An 18,395-nucleotide genomic window follows, 5' to 3' on the forward strand; every position below is an offset into this window, starting at 1 on the left:
ATATGTTACTGTTATCTGATGCGAGCTGCGTTTGAAAAGCACGACTGTAGCTAATTTATTGGGTTTACCTGCACACACACACACACACATACACACCTTTCTAAAGAATAATCTTTTCAAAACTTTGGGGTGATATTGTGAGTTTGTAGCCGGGGTTTGTCTCTGCCACTGGCTTCTTCTCATTATCGTGCCCACTATCTCATCTCCTCAGCCCAGGTATCACTCTCATCATAATATCGCCCTCGATAAGGCTGCATACAGGCTGAATGCTATCAGGGGTTTGACTACAGGCGTGGGCCTTTTCTGCACCAAGCACAGAAACCCTGAATTTCTCTGCTCGGTGCATGAGAATAAAAAAAAATGAGACGCTATTGTAACATTTTACTTGGAGCGTTTGGACGCAGGGAAACATACTGACAATGCGATTTAACTCGTCCACTGTGTGCATAAGAACTGATTCAATGTGATCATAATAGCAGGCTGAAGCCATGATGTCAAACTGTGTTTGGCAGCCTTTATCGGCTCATATTATTCAGTGATGTCAATGTAGGTCAGCTAATTGACCTCATTCTCATACATGGTCCCATATGTAACCACAGATTTAGCGTTTTTTAAGCTTGCAGAGAAACTTTCAAATGTCTAACTCTGTCCTGTGACATTATGTTTCTGCTTTTGATGGAAATGAAAAATAGATTTTATTGTTTCAATAACTGATTTTTGTTGCTCCTTACTGCACCTTAAAACCGGGCAGAATATTGTTAATGATTAGAAAGGAGCTGCTGAAGTTTGTGCTTCCATTACGCGCTTTGAACGTGATTATTTTAAAACGAGAAGAGCTTCTAAAGTTCTAAATCTCATTAAACTAAGGCGGATATTTAAATTTAGAAATGTGTAATAGATTTTTTTTAAAGGGCACATAATGCTTTTGCAACACCACATTTGACCCATCTCCGCCTGCATCAGTCCTAATTTGCTCTTAGATATAATTTTCGCACTCCTCTTTCTAATGACAAACGGGGATAACTGGGGCTCCTGATTGACCCGCACCTGCATTCATTTTCATATTGGTTTGGATAATTTCAGATTCCCGCCTCCCTCCCTCTCCCTCTCTCTCCTCTCGCTCCCTCTCTCTCTCTCTCTCTCTGAGGCGGAGTTTATCCCCTCTGCTCACTGTGTGGACTCTCCGCACTTGTCAGTCGCAGCCTGCACGTGTGAGGGAGAGGACTCACCGTGTTCTTTCATACCCACGTCCACAGAGAAAGACAGACACAGACAGGGGGACGTATTGTAGCCGTGATACTTTCTATCTCGTTTTGCTCTCATCGGACCAAATCATGAAATCAGCCGAATTATAGGAAGATTTAAAAGAGGGACTGAGATTATTGGAGGATACTGACTGTGGTGGAGTGGAGTTAGCCTGATGCTCAAGTAAGTAGAATGTTGTCTTTATTGGAACAACTGGTAGTTTGTGTTCTTATAAGAGGGTCTGGTGTGTCTTCATAACCTTTCTTGGTTTTGTGGCTCCCATAGCTGAACAAACACACAATTGAAGGCCTCTTAATGAAAACTTTGTTTGTGTTAGGGTCCGTTCTGCGAACAGAGTCAGCGCAAACCCACACTGTTGACAAAAAGCAGCTCCATATAACTCCTAAAGATGACGTGTGTGTGCTTTTTATTGTGGGATTGCAGACATACCTGTCCGGCCTGCAGCTGCATGCTGTGTAGTGATGCTGTGCAACACAAAATGCTGCTTCTGCACCTGACTCGTCGTGATGATGCTTTCATTTGTGTGGTGACACCAGCAGAGCAAAGTTGATAATCTGACAGACTGAGAAATAGTTAATTGGGCTTGGCATGCCAATCAAAGTGTGTGTGTGTGTGTGTGAGTGTGTGTGAGAGAGAGAGAGAGAGAGAGAGATGTGAGTGTGTGCGTTAATACAATCTGCATTTCACCCTCATAGTTATATAAATATGAATAATATTTCCTTTACTGTGCAGAGCTTCTCTCTCCCTCTCTCTCTTTTTGAGTGTGTGTGTGTGTGTGTAAGGGACCCTCAGTTCAGTGTGACCATTGCCAGCATCTCTCTCTTGCTCGCTCTCTCTCTTTCTCTCTTTCCTCTTGTTTTCTCTGTGTGCACATCGGAGAGGCGGCCCCTTTAAGAGACAACGGGTTAGTTTGTGTCTTTGGTTATCTAGCTGTATGAGTTTTAATTTCATAAAGCTAGAGAACCGAAAGTACGAACTAACGCCGAGCACTTCGGATCCTGGGTGCCTCTCGGCATGGAGGAAGCAGAGAGCAGCAGCAGCAGGAGCAGGGGATGCTGCTGAAGAAGCCTGGAAGCCGCCGCTGAGGAGGAGGAGTGGTGGCGGTGGTGGTGGTGGAGGAAAGTGTGGGGGCTGAGCCTGGAAACAGCACCGGCGTGATTTTAACACCGGTTATTCCACCTCTTCTGGATCCTTTCAGTTGCGTGTCTGTGAGGGCGTCAATGTTGCTGCTTTTTTTTGTGGTTCGTTGTTTGGCCATCGCCGATGATGCTGGGCCCTATTGAAGATCAATGAGCCAGCGTTTGGTCCAACTTCAGGACGCACGGGAGCGTTGCATGTGTGAAATCATCCTCAAAGCCCACGTTGCATGCTGCTGTGTAGTTGTCATAACTGTGTGGGTGTTAAAACAGTAATATCTGGAGGGGTGAGACAGAAATAGTTAAATGGCTCCTGCGATTGGCCAGTCCGGTGATCACGTGACGGTGTTGGCAGCAGCAGCAGCAGCAGCAGCATCATATCGCTTTTGAGATCTCACATGTTGGTTATGGCGAATTCTTGTAGGCCTGGAAGTTGGTGTCTCCTTCATGAAGCTGGATGTGTCCTGCAGAGCTGCAGACTGCCTGACTCCTCGCCTGCTCTCAGTGTATTTCCTTTATGAGTGGTGTAGCCTGAGTGATGTCCCCTGGCAGTAATTAACTTAACATTAAAGAGTGTGATGTATAATTGGATGCACATGCACATCACTTGGTACCAGAGGAAGCCTTGATAGAAAATGTTGCTGTGTGCTAAAGTACCTGCTATCAGTGTTTTTCCATCGGGCTGTTTTGGACCCTGCAGGTCCTGCAGCCTGCATGTAGAGGAAAAGAGACCGAGGCCTGTTTTCAACCTGCTTTCAAGCTGAGTTAGACATGCCAGATATGTTCATATTTGTGTTTGCACTGGGTGGATTATTTTTTTTTTTTACTGTTCGACTGCTAGATAAGAACAAAATAGGACATCGGCTCAGAGTTTGATCTATTCTTAGAGCAGAATCAGCAAGCCTTAGAGATGACTGAATATCCCTGAAGTCCCAGCATGCTCTATTTAGACCATGACTGACAATATTTGATGTGCGCCGTTAAACAAGAGAGCTCAGATGGTGTGTGTCCATGTATGCGTGTGTGTGTGCTACACTTATATACATGTTTTGACCTCCATATCCTCCATCTTGAAAGACTGTAGGGATTAAAATTTTGTGGGATTATGTTCTTACTTTCAATGCAACATTTTTTTAGCCTGCTATCTTTAGTAGCTTAGCAACTGTGGTACTTCACACCTAAAACATCATACCATCACTTTGTTGTATAGTTTTTACCACATATGCTTTTCCATGACATCTTACATTATTTGCTGTCACACACACTTTGATCAAACATCGTAAACACAAACTGTGCATCGTTACTAATAGATACTGGGAATGGGAAGTGCACAAGGAAACAAGTTTAGGAGAACTTTCAAGCTACTGCTAAAATACATGAGTTTATTTAACAATAAGAATGTAATGTGTGATGTTTCCCACATACTGATTTCCTTTGTTTCTCTGTCTTTAAAGGAAAATGACTATGACGTCAGGGCCAAAGTTTGTATCAGCATCACGCAGGATGAGGAGCAGCAGCAGCAGCAGCCAGCCTGCAGGTAAATATTCAACATGAGAAGACATGCATGATAAACACAGATGTGGTTTGTTGCTGTGTAAGTAACAACTCTTGATGTTGCCAACTGCAGAAGCAATATGCATCTTCTGCTTTCACACATTTACAGTGTTAAGGTCAAAACTGAAGATGCTGGAGGCTTGCACATAGTTCTGTTTATCAGCCAGTGATGGAGCCTCGCTAGTGGTTGATTGTTGTCCATATTTTTTTTTGAGGGGCTGTGTGGCTGGACTTATTTCTGTGTGGGTGTGAAAAAGACAGAGAAAGAAGAGAGACAGCCTGAGTTTTGAAATACTGTAATTTTTTATGATTATTTTGCATCAGAAATGATTTTTTTACAGCTCTGCTGTAATGCTCGCCGTCTTTTTCCACATAGAAAGGGTGTTAAGAGAGACATTTACTGCCGTTTTTATTTGCACATGGTGTAAATGTCAGTTTTATACCATTCATGTATATCTCAGAATATACATACAGTGTGTAACAGCAATAGACTGTAGCCCGAAGCAAAAAAAGAGAGAGGGGAAACAGCCTGATTTGAGCGAGTGAAGTAGGACCTCCATGTTGAATTCCATCATTCCTTTCTCCTTTGAAGTATTAACATTTTTCACGTTGAACATCAGCCTCACACCCTCCCACCCATCCTTCTCACACTCAGGCACACTCTTTCTCTCATACATTCAGCGTTTTATCCCTTTAAACACTATGATCCTATTTGTCAGGTAGAGTGTGTGGTAGGTGCCGGGGAGGTTGCCGTGTAATCTTTGCTGCGGTTCTTTATCCCGTTATAGGAGAGCGGAGGCGTAAGGCTCACCCAAGGTTTGGACCTGCTCATGTGGAAAGAGTGTTTGGGTGGCTCTGTCCTTTTCGCCCCTTAATACCTTGGCGAGCTACCCTCCCTTCTGATTTGCATAGAGGTATAGCATGATGCATAAATCAGGAACGCCAGCATGACGTCAACTCTCTTGACTCTATTGTGAAGTCTGTTGTGAGATCATCTGTGTCAAGATGCTTTTGGTTCTAATCCAATATCAAAATTATTTTTTTCTTCTAAATCCAGAATACGCAGTTTAATCCCAGTTGTTTCAGGGCAATGGATACAGAAACATTCCTGTCTGTCAGGAGTGTTCCCTCCAATTCCCCCTTAAATAGCTGTGAATCAGGAATTAAACAGTAAGTACATATTGTTAGCAAGGTCAAATCTTCATGGTTCCACAACCTTGACGCTCTATGGAAAGCTCAGTTATTTAAATTTAGTACGGAGCTCTTTGAGTCACCCAGATTTTCCCAAGCTTTATATTAGCATATGCAAGGACCGGCCTGTGCTGCTGTTTTCTAAAGTGGATGTAAATTATAACCTCAGTATTATACAGGCTGATAGGAGATAAATCTCTGCAGTAATGCATTGCAGCGAATGGAGGTGGGGGGGGGGGGGGGGGCTTGAGGTTGAAGTGTGTGTGTGTGTGTGAGGTACTGTACAATAGCCTGTGGCAGATGGAAAACAGACTAGCAAAGCACTTGCTAATAGTCATGCTAAACTCTCTTTTCACTGCCGTTAGTTTCTCCATGTTTTTGTGTCTCATTTTCTGCAAGAATTTTAGGAGAAACGTGCACCAACCGAGAAATCTTAAGACAGTTTCATTATTGGTGAAACAGTTTGGAAAGTGTTCACACATAGTTTTAAAGCAAATATTAACACAGGGAGATTACTAAGTCGAAATTTGCACTTGTGCAGTCCAAAAGGCTGAGGGGCTTCAGGCCCCCACGAGCAGAGTGGAGATCTCTTTGGAATCCCTATGCAAACTAGGGCTTGAATAATGAGATGTATTTATGAAGGGCTGGGAAGGGGGTCCTGCTTTTGAAAGCCAGTAGGCTGCAGCATGAATGGGATAGAAGGAGGAGGTGGTGAGAGGGAGTTAGACAAGAGGGGACTGGGTGGGTGTGTGTGTGTGTGTGTAGAGCGGGGTACGGGGGCCCCAAGGAGTCCGAGCCTTGGCCAGGCAGCTGTGAAAAGGGGTCCCGTCTTTTTCCCACGCCCAGCAAGACGTGAAACACTGCCGCAGCTCGCTAGGGTCAAGTCCCATTGCTAATATATACACACACGTACATACACACACATAGAAGCAGTGATCGTGTGGAAAAAGTTGTGCAAATTAACAAGCTGTCTGGGAGGCTCTGTGACATGGGGACACCTGCCATTCTCCCAGAATGCTTTGCACTCCCATCAGGGGCCACTGGGCTTGATGAGACAACAATTAGGTCATAACTTCAACTTGAACTTAAAATTCTGTTGAACTACTTGAAAAGAGGCTGAACTACGATACTTTTTTTCTTTTTCTATCTTTTTTAAAATTCTAATTTGGCATAACACACTTTGCCCTCATCATATTTGACCGTTATAATTTTAAAAATAGATGCTTCATTCATCCCAATGGAAAATTCTGTTCTTTCTTCGCTTTCTTCTTATAATTATTATGATTGTTGCAATATTTGTAGTTTGTTTATGATTAAAACAAACAAACAAAAAACTAAATATCGTGGAATTCGCTTCTTCTGGAGTTTTTGATGTGTCCATTCACCCAGACTGTGGAGACAAACTTGGCCTTGTGCTTGATCCAAGACCTTAGCTGTCAACTTGGCATTGTCTGCACACACACACACACACACACACACACAGCATGCTTGAGGGAAATACAAAAGAGGAAATTTAAACATGAAATGGAGGAAGGTTGGTGAAAGCTGCGTGCCAGCTATAGAGGAATGTCTAAGATCTGAACTCTCAATGTGACCTTCTGTCTTTCTATAATGGAAATTGAGAGGAAGTAAAAGACGATGTTTTAAACTAAATGCCATTGTCTTTACACTGCTGCATTTCAGTAATAATCTATAAGCGTAAAAAGCAAAGATGATGAACATTGTTTACTGACTTTATTTGCTTTCAGTCAGGTGCTCAGCTGCATCTCATTGTTCCACATTGTGTATTGTTCCAGGTTGTATAATCACGTGTTTGTGATCCTTATGAAGCTCTCTGCTCTGAAATCCCGTCCATGTTAGCAGCTGCTCTTTTACTGCCGTCCCCATGAAGCTCGGGTCCCACCCATTCCTTCCTTCTATCTCTCTAGATACTGGCACACCAATCAAAATGGTGCAGCACTCACATCCCTCCCCACTCGCCTCCATCGCTGCATCAGAGTGGTGTCACACTAATTCCGTTCCCCCTGCCTGCTTGAGCTCAGCGCTTTAATTCCACACTATGAAAAAAAAAACGCTCCTGCTATCTCTGTGAATACATTAGCCGAGCATCCCGCTCTTCACTCTCTGGCACCTTCTCCATTTTCCCTCCTTGCTCCTGACTGTTCCTCATTCTCTGTCTCCCTCTCCTCATTATCACGTTCCCTCCTATTCAGATGAGTTTCAAATAGAGAGGGGGACCCTTCTAATTAGCTCTGTAAAGATGCTTTGTTGCGGTCAGTGTGGCCACCAGTGTGTGCATTGAGAGAGGATGTGTGACAGCTAGTGTTAGCATTGAGAAAGTGTGTATGGGCCCTTAATGAGGTTTGTTAGCTGAGTGTGTATCCTGCTGTTTGAATACACCCTCGGCAGCCTTTGAAGGAACAGAGATGAAGAGAGCGAAGAAAGAGAGAGGAGTCTTTCAGCGTGGCAGGTTGCAGAATGCAGATGATGCATTATGCCCAGTGTGGTTTCCTTTTGAACAGCAAATGAGAGGAGAATAAGGCTTTACTTGCTTGTTGTCTGTGCAAAACTGTGGGAAATGCACAGGGGTCATCGTGTTCATCAGAGCAGGATTTTCTGAAATTTGTGCAGCTGTGTGTGTGCAGCAAAATATAAAATCTTTTTTTATGAATGAAAGACAGACATTTTATCATTTGTATTCAGAAGCACAGAAAAGATTATAAGCCGTTTCTCTAAAGACATAACTTCACATGTCATTAAATTAACTTGTGTTCAAACAGTAAGGGGTGAAAAAAAGATTTTATAGACAAAGTCTGGTGCCGGAACAATATAGATTATCGACATAGGAGGAAACAGACGAGAGCTAAAGGTGCAGTTTAGATGGAGAAAGAGGAGGGGAAAAAGGTTGGGAAATGAGGGATTGTATGGAGCCAAAGAGCCGACCTGCTGCGCCTGCCTGCTGCCTCAGAGATTGTAAACTGTCACTCAGGATGCAGACAGACAAGCAAGACAGACATCATTTGCCCATATTACCCTCTAATACTGAAACTGTTGTCCATGCAGCCCCCCATGCTCCCCTTCTTTTTATCGTTTCCTCCATTTGCAGACATGTTTTTCTTTTATCCGTGCACATGCATGTGTATGAACTCCCTAATCTATTTTCTGGATCCTCCTCCAGTCACAGTTCCTCCAATACTTTCCCCTCTCACTTGATGAAATGAGTCAGCCGGCAGCATGCTATCCCCTCTCATTGTTCGATGGTTCGTTGCCTCTCCATAGGAGGTAGAGAGTGTTTGGGCTCTTTCCCCTGTTTTACTAGTTTACCAGTGTAATCCTTTACACTGGCACAATGAGCTCTCACTCCAGCCACAGGATTCTATTAGGCTCCCAGAGAGACACAGGATCTCCATAAACATGTTCCAGCTACCACCCACCCACCCACCCCTCAACACCTATACAGCACTGTGGCCTCAAAAACAGCCAAACGGATACATTTTAAACAGAAACCTCCCCTTTTGTTTTGCCAGAGTAGATTTTTACCTGCAGAGGAATAAAAGCTTGCACACTTACATTTCCAACTGCTTGTTAACGTTGCCAGCTTCACTACCAAACTTGCTCCCAAAACAGTGTTCCTTTACACCCGCCGAGCTTATAACAAGCAGCAAATGCTTGTTATACAGTCTTTGGACGAAAGATGTTTGGAAAATGCTGAAGAAGTCGTTGGTACAAACATGATGCCATTAAAGTCTGCAGAGAAACTCCCATCATATCCTTCATTTCATGCACATATACTGTCAGATTCACAGCCTGCCAGCTCTGCATTTCACTGAAACTAACAAAAGCAGACATGCAGTTTAGTATTTCATTTTCAGTGCTCTGTCTTCAAGGGGAAAAGTTGGAAGCAAGTATAAAGTAGCAAATCCTGTCCATGTCTATAGAGGCAGACAGGAAACCAGGAAAGAGAAAGTTGCAGTAATGTGCAATGACCGTGTGTGTTTTTATGTCTCCTGAAGCCACCACACAGGAGCTTCAGCTAAAATTGGTTTGTATGCTTTCACCTTAAAAACATGCACATCCAAGCTGGAAAATTTGTTCTATTGAATTAAACATCCAAAAATTTCGCTGTTTTATATGATAATTAAAAGTAATTTGTTTTACAGTTTATGCGGTCATGAGATATTAATTATGTACTTATTGCACATAAAACAGCAACAGTGTAAATATATATATTTCACCTGTTGAGCCTGTTGACCCTAACAGGAAGGATGACACAGAAGCAAGCACTACTGTCCAGGTTAATGATAAACCTCTAACAATACGTTTTTCATTAGTTCTTGTTTTAAGAACTGCTTTTTTAAAATTCACCCTTTATGTCGCTGTGACGTCTCCCTGTTTGCTCCTCCAGTCCAAATCCCTGGGTCACAGGGCTCCTTTCTCCCAACGTCCTCCTACTCCTCATACACAAACATATCTCCTCTTCGTCTCCTCCTCCTGCCCCCTTCCCCTCCAGCCTCCACCCTTCCCTCTTCTCCACCAACTCTTTTTCTTTCTCACTGGGTGGAGGGCTGCCCTGAACCAACATTGTCCCCTGCGCTGGCTCTAGTGGGGGGCCCTATTGTGTGTGAAGGAATGGCAAGTTAACACCCATGTCTGAACCCTCTCAATGGGCGCATTGTGTCTGAATCTTCCTCCGGCTCACCCAATCCCCCCCCCCCCCCCCCCCCCCCCCCCCCCCCCGGCAACAACACCCCCACCCCGTGCAGTTTTATCATTCATTGTTATTATGAAGCTTGATAATTAACAACAGAGGGAATTATTTTATCCTTGAATATTTATACTTCTTGACAGGATTTTAAAATATCAGCAGAAATGGATGTTTCAAACAGCATTGAGCATTTTTATTTGTTTCTGTACAGCAGAGAGAGCCTTGGGGCAGGTTATAAAAGAGCAAGTTGGCGTTTTCTTCCCACATATTTTTAATCAAAGTGTTAGTGTTTACATTTGCATTTGCATTGAGCAGAGGGATGCTGAATGCCAAAGGTGAGATTTTGAAAAACACTCTCTATTTTCCTTTTTTTCAGATGGAAACAAGGGTGGGTGGTTGGAAGGCTGGATAAAGGCTGGTAGATGACTGAACTCAGAGACCCGGCGCAGCTCATCATCATCGCCACGGGCTCTCATCTTCTCCCTCTCCTCCTCTGGCGGCTCGTACCTCCATCCAGGGGTCCAGCAGAGCCAGTGAAGCCCAGGCGGGGAGCTAGTGAGTGGGCAGGGAAGGATGGAGAAGGTCCCTAAAGGCTAGAATCACCTCTGGAGCTACCGGCATGCTGGAGAAATCAATATGAAACACAGAACCTACACAGCTATGAGTGGGGTTTCCTGTGTTTTAAGTGTGTGGCCTAGGGGCCCGCAGACCTCCAAAGGACAGACCCTGTGTGGCTCTCTCAGCTGCAGCCCAGGCTCCCTACACTGGACCTCAATCCCGATCTCTGCTGGCTTTGTGTGTGTGGTTCTGCTGAAGGGGATTTCTCCCCAAATGATATGTTGAAAGACTGCCAAGAGGGATATGTTTTTCCATCATCAGATTGACATATCCCCCCACCTTTTGCCTCTGGCTGTTTAAAAACCAGTTTGGGAGTTTCGCTCTTGACTCACTCTCCATCTTTGACCCACCTGTGTTTTTTTATTATTTATTTTATTTTTTAATTCCACCACTAACAACGTTTTTACATTTGACAAAGACACAGTTCTGTCTCTATTTTCCCCTGGCTTGCTGTTACTATGGTGAGCTGGAGACACGTGTCTGTACGAACCAGAAATAATGGCACATGAAGTATGAACTATTTTTTTTTTCATCCATGGTAATTCAATTACAGACTGAAAAACTGACTCAACAGCAAAGAGGGCTGAAGATCAGAGAGCAAAGAGACCTTGTAGTGGAGATGTTGAAATGGCAAGTATCTCTCTTTAGCACTCCACAATTTTAACTCCAGAACAACTGAATGTGCTCCCATTAAATTATACACTGCCTAAAATAGCCTGTGTGTGTGAGAGAGAGAGAGAGACAGACAGACAGACAGTAACTTGGCACCCTGTGATGATGATTTAGGATGATGATGTACATTGTGGCTCTTCAACTCTAAACAATGTTAATATTTAAGTTACTCTCTACCTGAGCAAGCTCAGTGTGTGTGTGAATGGACGGTGTGTGTTTGGCCTTGAGTACTAGCAGCAGCAGCATCAGCAGCGTGCACCCACAGCTCCCAAACTGCTGTCGTCGTCACAGTATTGCAGTGTGGTTGTTTCCATCCAGATGGGCACAGCTTCAGACAAAATGGCCGCCAGTCGGTCCCTCTCTGCCAAAGATAGCGAGTGCATCTCTGCTGTCCGCCATCTGTGCAACCGTTAGCTGTTGTCGAATGCTAATCGTGTCTAATTGCATTTGCATAACCTCCAACCATCACGTCGTTGGCATGTGTTTGATAATTGATCCCACGAAGGCGGCAAACAGAAGCAAGCCAGGAGTGAAGTGACGTTTTTAAAGTGCGTTGGTTGCTCATTGTCTTTTTCTCTATCAAACACACTTTGTGTGTAATAAGTTGCACAATGTGTGTTTGATAGGTGATCAGTGTATAAGCGTCTAGACGTACTGTGCCATATGGTGCATATGTTTGCATGTGATTCCCCCGCATGCAAATGTGCCACTGTACAAAAGATTAAGCCGAGGCTTTGTTTAATCAGATATCGCTCTGTCACACATGCACACTCCCAGTTTTTTTTTTTTTTTGGCACACACACACATTCATAATGCACAGATGAAAGCATTAAGCAAACACAGACACACACTCTAATTAAGAAGGGATCTATAGGCCCAACAAACTCCAGACAGACAGACCATAATAGTCTCATTTTCATGCACATGGGTGTCTGGTTGCTATGGCACTGAAAAAAATCATGGGGTGACTGATTTTGCTTGAAAAAGAGCTGCACATGAAATATATAAATAGGCGGCTGCACAAAAATTGCCACTGGATTGTAGCTTTGAAGTATCATTCACAGAGAACACACCAGTTAGAGTAAAATGAGACAACTCAGCTGCTCTGCATCTATTTGAGATTTTTGGAATAGCAGCTTTCATAAAATGAAAAAATATCTGCTCTCATGACTTTGCATAATAACATTCGGAGCTCTTTGAATATGTGGCGTTCTCGTTTTGTGGGTGCATTTGATCGAACAGGTCTTGCGTTCTTTTTTAGATGGAGGGGTCTGTTGGTGGTTTCATTAATTCATGCGATCAGAGCGACGGAGCAACAATGCAGTGTTCCTATTTGCATTTGCCCATCGAAACAGCTGCCGTGCTTTACAGTTTAGGGCTACTGTGGGCAGCAAAATGGCGGTCACGGGAATCATAGGGTCTGTCTGCTTGTCGTGGGAGCTGAGGAGAAGGGGGGGGGATTTTGGGGTGTCTGGTCTGAGAGAGGGAGAAAAGGGGGGGGGGGGGTCTATCAGGATGGGAAGATGGAGTGGGGAGGTTATTATTTAAGGAGGGGGGCGTCTGGTTTTTAGGAGGAACCATTAATGAGGGACTGAAGGGTGGTGGTGGTTGGGGGGGTTAGTTTGTCTGCATTTGTGAATATGTGTCTGTGTCTCTGTCATTTGCATCGTGCGATGAGGGCGTTCATCCATATGCTGCACGGCAAGCCGAATTCAGTCACAGTGTTTTGCGCACCTCTAAAAAAAATCTGCATGTCTCACAGCCACATCAACTGTAGCAGAGCAGGATCACATGTTAACCCATTTCTCACAATAACACTTAAACACTCCTGCTACACAGAAGCATTGTGTGAGCCTCATAACTGTTTCTGTCCAGCCAATGAGGGTTTGTGGAGATGCTTTCAGCCAATGAGAGAGGGTAAAGAATCAGGAAGAGGAAGGCAAGGCGAGGCGAGTCATGAGTTTACCCTTAATGTGCCAGAGGAGAGAGAGAATCGACAACACAGCGAGGAAAGAAAAGAATGACTTCATGTTGTGAGATGGCTGGCTGTGCAAAGCAAACACACAAACAGGACCACTTTGTCACATGGCCTTTGTGCACCAGGCTGTCACAGGATTAAAGATTGTTTACAGATCATTTTAAATAGGAAAGAACAGTCGTAAAAATATCACGGTAATCATGAGGCCCAAAAGAGTCAGACAGCCAGACACACATACAATGCTAATCTCCATAATATCCCGTATGAATACCGCCGCATTTAAAATGTGGCCGTCTCTCATGCTGGAGGTCTGAGCTCGGAGCGTGGGAATCCAAGGAGGACATATGCAGAAGAGGCGGGTGCTGCCGGGACAGCACTGCTAACATGAATGCTGTTGTAGCAGGTGAAAGAGGACCCTAGAGTTCATGGGTCAAGGCCAGTGAAGGGGTCGTCTGGTTCATGGGTCTGTGTGTGTGTCTAGGGCCTCTTTGGTTGTCGTCTGGGTCTCATAGGATGCAAATGAAGTTGCCAGACTGCTTGATAAGCACGGCTGCCTATTATTAGCTCAGTCTGGGTGTTCAAGGAGGACGAGACAGGGTGTAGACTTGGACAAGAGCTCCTCCATCAACATGTAGCAGAATAGCAGAAAGACAGACAGCTCCAAGTCGGACCTCCCCTACTGAAAGTGTTGTCTGGAAGCCTTTTCTCCCCACATCTCTGCTTTCTGTGACATTTCTTCTCTGAGTGACACATTGCTCTCAGGCTCTCCTTGTGGTGCCTGTCTTTGTTTCTCACTAGCTGACGGCCGCATTGTAACACTCCACATTTCCATGATGGAGGAAATGGTGGTGCCAGTTTTGACCAAATGTTACATTAAACAGCAGTTTCATCTGTAAGAAGACGGCTGCATACGCTCAGTGTTATGGTTTCTGTCAATAATAACTCAATAGTAGTAGGAAGGAATCCTTAGTGGCACCAACATCATATCAAGAAACCTCCATCCAGCATTCTGTTTTAGCATTGATTTTTTTTATTTTTGTATTAACAATTCACATTCAATGCAGAGCTGCATTCATGTCTTAAACTAAAATTTTTTACCTAAAAACTATGAAAATTACTTGGTATTTTTTTTTATTTTGATGAACATAAGTCGTTTTTTTTCTTTTCTTTTAAGTTCAGCCTATATACACGTCATGTTTCCATAAAAAAAATATTTTTTTTTAATCTGAGTACTGATTACCAACTGAGGAACTTTTACAGAAAAAATTATATTTTATTTACATCAGACACCACCGAGTGCTGTGCTGTCTCCTTGTTGGTTTAAGCCTTTTAATTCAATCCCTATGCTTTAAATAGTTTTTTTATCCCATCAAAATGTGCTTCTTTTGTCTCCTGTCATAACATCCTGAGCGTAACGGTGTGTTTCTTACAGTAGCCCTTTAAGGGGAGAGCGCATTACCTCATCAGGAGCTGTGTAAAGGGAGGAAGTGAGTGACTGGGTGAAGGAGCGCAGTGCTAACTCTCTCCACTCCTTTATGCCTGTGGGTCCAGTCCAGGCTTCATTAGCTCCACAGAAAGGGACAGCTCCCTCCCAGTTCCCTCAATAGACCCATAGACCTGTCTCTGGTACAGGCCCTGGCTCAGTGGGGAGAATGTATGTGTGTGTGTGTGTGTACCTGCAGCATTGGTGTGTGTGTTTGCATTTGTGTTGCTGAACCACTGGCACATCACCAAGCCTTATAGTTTCTCAGCCATGCCTAAAGGAAGCCCGGCATTGGCAAATCTCTCTTTGTCCCCCTTTCTCTGGTTTTCTTTCATATTTTTATTTTTCAACATTTCACAACTTTTTGTCTGTAAGTCGCTTTTACTAAGCAGAATCAGGCCATGTGCTGATTCAATTTTTTCTACTTAGAATGGAATTCCTTTTCTTAAATTTGTTTATATTACATATTATACAGGCTAGAGGCCTCCATATTTTTTACTTTCTGCACCTGACTTCTGTACCTTTAGTTTTTATATTTACAAATGTATCAAGCTTCCTGATTCTCGGTCCTCAAGCGAGTCCCCAGTTTTATACTGTTCCTTGCTCGGCCCTCTTCTCACATTTCCTGTCCAGTACAGTTCAGTCTTTATGATGAAATTTGTAACCTCATTCTAATTTAAAGAAGCTAATAGCACATAACACTTAAAGCACCCTGAAAGCTTGCTGTGTAGTCCAGAAATGCACCTGAGGTTCTAAACCTTTGCCACGACTGTGTCTGAATCTCTTCAGGCACTGTGTGTAGGCAGCTATCCAGGGGTCCTTCCCCTTTAGTGAGGAGGAGCAGGAGAAGGATAGGTAAACCGCGTGGACGTTCTCAGATAGCAGAAATGATTAGCATGAGCTGCTGCCATCACCTCTTTTCCTTCTCATTTATGTGTAATTTGGTGTGGATATGGAGCATTTCTACTGGTGATTAGTTAATCTTTAAATATTGATTTGCGGTCGACTCCAGGTCATATCTCTTGGGTTCAAAACTTGAGCAAAAGTAGAGTGAGGAAAACTTAGTTATGCCCAGAGAGAAATGCAAGCTTTGACTCAGAAATAGAAGCCTTGATAGTGTGTGTGTGTGTGTGTGTGTGTGTAAGAGAGAGAGAGAGAGAGAGCGGGAGAGGCTGACAGAGAATGAGAGTACAGCACTGTGGCCTGGTTTGTGGTTCCGGTGGGATAGAGTCACATTTCTCCTGCAAAATGAGACAGGATGAGCTCTTTTAACACACACACACACAGATGTACACAAATATATACATACACACACACCTTGTTCCCTCCATCTAAGTGAACCAGGACTGGATGCATGCAGCTTTGTTGTTGAGGCAGCCGGAAACTTATTGCCCCAGTTTTGAAGCGACCCTCCTTCACACACTTCAGCTGAACCCAAAACCGTTTTCATCATCTGTTAGTTGTGTGCAGCATAAAGTGTGCAAGTGTGTATTTACACACGCACACACACAGGCAGTCTGACCTCTGACCTCGTCCTGCTGCGATGTTTTCATTCCCATAGGCTGAGGCTACTCACACACACACGCACACACACTGTTGGCTCTATTGGGCTTGGCCACCCATTCAGGGCTCAGTCACGGCCACTTAGAGCGCAGCAGACTCAGGGATTCAGACGAGCCGTGATCCAATGACATGTATTTATAATGAGGGGGCTGCATGGACGTCTTTGTTGGACGGACACAATGTCAGTGTGTGTGTGTGTTGGGGGAGGTGGGGGTAAATGCAGAGAGAGCAGAATTCAGTATACCCATATGCACATATGCAGCGTCCTCATGGGTACAAATACAGGCTTTTTTCTCCAACTTTCCAAGGCACACATACAACTCTACACACAGACACAAACAATTTCTGCACGCTGGTGGAGTTTTTGTTTTTGAAGCTTGAAGACGAGTCTTTCTGTGGTTTGTGGCTGCATTATTTGAACATTTTATGGTTAAAACAAACAGACTAGTTTTCATTTTTGTTGTTTCCAGATTTTACTTGTAAAAATTTGAATTCCTCATTTTGAAGTTTTTAAATAAAGTAAAGCATCACCGCCATCTAATCGAAGTCGCTGGTCAAAAACAATGTTTGAAAAGAGAAGACAGCAAAGATTATGTCGGCTGAAAGTTGTTTCTGGTTTTCTTATGATGCCTAATTATGAATCTGTCACATGGTTTTCAGATTACTGTACATGTTACAGCTGCACCGCTAGCTTATTTAAGGCTATATAACAGTGACACTGAGTATTTCAGTTACCATGTATTCCTTTTCTAGGTATCAGAACTGAGCTATGTGATGTCTCTCTGTGTGTGGTTAGACTGTAGGCTCCTCTCTGCATACATTAGCTGCTTGTTGGGACAGCGTAGGCAGGACAAGAGCCCTGGAGAGCCCTATAGGCTCGGGAAGGCCCCTCATAATTGCCCAATGTCTGAATCCCTGCATCCACCCTGTAGTCTAGCTCAGATCTTCTCAATTATGGCCACCCTCTTCCTCTGCCTCCTCATCACCCCCACACACACACACACCTTGATTTTTAGAAATAAGAGTATGTTGGAAATATGACACTCATATTTCAAAATCCACCTGATGTGATTGATAGAATGTTGGCTGGAATATGTTTTGTCAGTGGCTTTGATTAAAGTCAGCACAAATTAGGATTATCTCCTTTTTATCTGCTTGTCTTATCTTGTTCAGTCGTGACGGTGCAAAACCAGACAGCAGAACTCTGTGTGTGTGTGTTCCCTCTGGCATAATCATGGGGTTCCCTGCTGACTGTGTGTCCTCTTGATGCTCCAGACTTCAGGGGTCATGGGTGGAGGAGTGTAGACTCAGACACAGACAGATATTGGTAGTCATGAGGAGGGAGTCCCTTCTGTATCTTCACCCCCCCCCCCCCCCCCTTTTTTTTTTAAACTGTAGTCCAAATGTGCTGTGTCAGTCCTCTGACAGTTGTATCTTACAGGAAATCTCCTGACTTTGAAAAATATGACAATTTTTCTCTCTTGTCTTTTATATTGTGTGTCCCAGTTCTGTCACTAATTTCCCCTCTGTCTTCTTCTCTTGCAGATTGATGGCAGGCTGGGAAATCTCTGATTGGCTGCATTAGCCTCAAAGACTGGACGGATTTGTGCTGCATAATTAAATATTTTATTATGTAACAGTCGAAAAATCACTGACAAAGAGAGATTTGTTACCACAGATATAGTACATTTATATTGTTTTTTTTACCAGCTGTGCCTCTTTATGTGCCTATACACACACACATATATATATATATATATATTATCAGTGGTGTTTGCAAGTCAGTTTTTTACATTATAATTATTCAGGTTTTATTGCTGTATTTGATGAGAATGAGAAAGGAGCTATGTGGTCAGTAAATTGAAATTTAATAAATTTGTAAATCTTTTTTGAAAAAGTGCACTATTACACTACTGTAAAATTCTTAATGCAGCTATATATATACATATATATGTGTGTGTGTTTGTGTGTGTGCGTGTCTGTGTGTTTTCACAGTGTGACAATTTTTTTCTTGAATTGAACTACACTTTATTTTACACACAATTAATAATATATAATAAATTTAATTTTTTAACACGTTTCTTTAGAAGTACATTTCTTTTTTTCCACAGACTGAAAAAAGTTAAACTTCTTTTGTTTTAATTTGTCAAGTGTTTCTGCAATGAAATAAAAGATTCTACACAAATCGGAAATGTTACAAAGTTCTCTTTTATTTCACAGGCCAACGAC

The 18,395-nt window shown here is 43.3% G+C and overlaps 1 long non-coding RNA gene across 1 annotated transcript; it reads left to right on the top strand.

Annotated features, from left to right (window-relative positions):
- Positions 1-1,217: 1,217 nt before the first annotated feature.
- On the top strand, positions 1,218-11,083 carry LOC114450208 (uncharacterized). The gene is made up of 3 exons (XR_003672049.1): positions 1,218-1,428; positions 3,857-3,939; positions 10,229-11,083. It is a non-coding gene; the product is annotated as an uncharacterized LOC114450208 (long non-coding RNA).
- Positions 11,084-18,395: the final 7,312 nt, after the last annotated feature.

This window comes from Parambassis ranga, chromosome 17 (genome assembly GCF_900634625.1).
Source record: "Parambassis ranga chromosome 17, fParRan2.1, whole genome shotgun sequence".
In the NCBI taxonomy this organism is placed as follows: Eukaryota; Metazoa; Chordata; class Actinopteri; family Ambassidae; genus Parambassis; species Parambassis ranga.